The following is a 2,662-nucleotide window of genomic DNA, read 5'->3' as shown; positions in this document are numbered from 1 at the left end:
GAGTTCTCTTGTCCAACTCTCTGGTCCAGAAGGGAAGTCCGGGGCAGGCTCTGGTCCAGAATGGCAGTCGGGGACAGGCTGGGAGCTGGGGGCCAGTCTCTAAGTCTCAGGAAGTGGCTGTGGTCTCAGGCAGATGGGCGTGGGGGCAGGGCGCGGAGATTGCAGGGGCTGCCGGGGGGCTTGGAAAAGGGGACCCTTCCCGGCGGGGCTAGAAGGGGAGCTGCCCGGTGGCCAGAACCTGGTGCCAAGTTGGGCAGGTCTTCCCGGAGTGGCTGGTGCCCAGGGATGGGGTCCGGGTTGGACCCAGGTACTCACCCCTGGTCCAGAAGAGAAGTCGGGGGCAGGCTGGCCAATGTCTTCCTTTTAACATTAACCCCTGTTATTCTCTCTCCGGCATATTATTTCCTTTCTTGGCCACTGACAGTTGCAACTCTTCTGGGCTCTCTTCCTTTGTATCTTCTCCTTTCTGTCAATATTCCCTTTCTCAATGACTTTTCTAATCTCATGGTTTTAACAATCACAGATATGAAGCTGGGCGGTGGTGGTGCATGCTTTTAATCCCAGCACTCGGTAGGGGTAGGCAGAGCCAGGCAGATCTCTGTGAGTTTGAGGCAAGCCTGGTCTACAGAGTGAGATCCAGAGCAGGCACCAAAACTACACAGAGAAACCGTGTCTCAAAAACAAAACAAGACAAAACAAAAACCCAAAACAAACAAACAAACCAATCACATGTATGCACACAACTTCCAAACTACCTCCTCACTTGTGATTTTTTTCCCTGATATTCCAGGTTCATGTGTCTAATCAGCACTTGGGTCTTGAAATGTTAGCTCAAAGTTGAATATTTAAAATTGAGATATTTCACCACTTCATAAACATTTGCCGCCCCCGCAAAGGAGTAGATCAGTATATTCTTTGTTTCTTGTGACAAAATTTTTAGAATCCATCTTGATTTCATATCCCACTTATATCCATTTGTTCAAAATCTTATTGTTCCACCTTCAAATTGTGTTCAAAATGTGAAACTTTCTCAAGACAGTATTTGGAATTATTTTAGCCGTAGCCAGTGCATCTTCTCTGGCTATTCATTCAGATTCTCAGCCCTTTGACACCTGAAATCCACCTGACTTTTAGTAGCTATATAATCTTTCTCTAAAATGTTTAAGTAACACAATCCAATAACTTCCCTTATCACCAAGAATAACAGCATATTTACAAAAACTATGGCAGCCTACAGGACCGAGTCCTTGTGTTTGTCCTGTCCACTCTGCTCAGTTTCACACACCTCTATACTGTTCCTGTCCTATTCAGAGTTGTTCCTCATGTGAGACCATTCTTTGTCCTGTGACTCCTCCTTCTCATAATGCTTTTCTCTATAGATTACTAATCCCTGCTACATTTAAGTGCACACAAAAAGTTTCAATTGTCTCTTCTTCGAAATATCAGTCCTCATCCATTGTTTTTTTTTTTTTTTTTTTTCTTTTGGTTTTTCGAGACAGGGTTTCTCTGCGTAGCTTTGCGCCTTTCCTGGAGCTCACTTGGTAGCCCAGGCTGGCCTCAAACTCACAGAGATCTGCCTGGCTCTACCTCCCGAGTGCTGAGATTAAAGGTGTGTACCACCACCGCCCGGCCCATTGTATTTTCTTATACTACCTCATTCTTCTTAAAGGATAATGTCGCCAAGAGACAATAGTATGGGGCTAAGATGATAGCACATGTCAACCATTTTGAAGTAGTGATTTAATATCCTGTTAGGTACTTTGTATCCTCATTGTGCATCAAAATGTAGACAAGTCCTGGGTGGCAATAGGTGAAGCATAAGCAGAGAGACAAGTTATTAATGTCAACAAAGGAAGTCAAATTTCCCTTAAATGTTGATAGATTGAACAATTTGTTATAATGTATCAAGTCCAACACTTGAGAATAACTATTTAAGGATAACTGCTGTTTTAATGATAGCATATGTGAGTCTAGGCTTTTTTCACTTCTAGAAGAAAGTAGGGTACTTGCTAAATCTGGTGACACAGGCTTATAATCCCAAGTACTCATGAAGTTGAAGTAGGAAATAAAGATTTGTCTTGGCTACTAAATGATTTCAAAGCCAACTAACTGGGCCTTGTCTTGAAATTGAAAGAGCTGAGTGTTACGGTAGAAAGCTAGAGCACTTGTCTATCATGGTGCTATTTATAGCACCAAAATTTCATAAAATTTAAAAATAGAACTTCAGAGCTTTTTTTCTATTCACTTTATTTCTAAATGTCATGATTTGCTTAAAACAATTCATCATTTATCTCTGGCATTTAAAAGTGTATGCCTTGGGTATTTTTCTCTCTGTGTCTCTTTGTCTCTTTCTGTCTCTCTGTCTCTCTCTCTCTCTCACTCTTACTCTGTCTCAAATTATCAATTGATTATTTTGTATTCCAGGACTTTGAATAAGGAAAAAATAATTAGTTAAAAAAATTTGTAAAATTTATTACCTCATAAGTAACACTTTGGTTATCCTTAACATTCACCAAATAGAAAATCTTTGAAAAGATTTTTCTTAACATTATAAAATCACTTGGCTTTGTCCTAGCTGGCAATGCCTCCTACCTCCTTCCACCTTACCCATGAATGATGTTCAGAAGATCACAAAGATTTTCATTTATCTTCCATTGCTGTT

The sequence above is a fragment of the Peromyscus maniculatus genome, chromosome 2 (genome assembly GCF_049852395.1).
Source record: "Peromyscus maniculatus bairdii isolate BWxNUB_F1_BW_parent chromosome 2, HU_Pman_BW_mat_3.1, whole genome shotgun sequence".
Lineage (NCBI taxonomy): Eukaryota > Metazoa > Chordata > Mammalia > Rodentia > Cricetidae > Peromyscus > Peromyscus maniculatus.
This window is presented reverse-complemented; position numbering follows the sequence as displayed.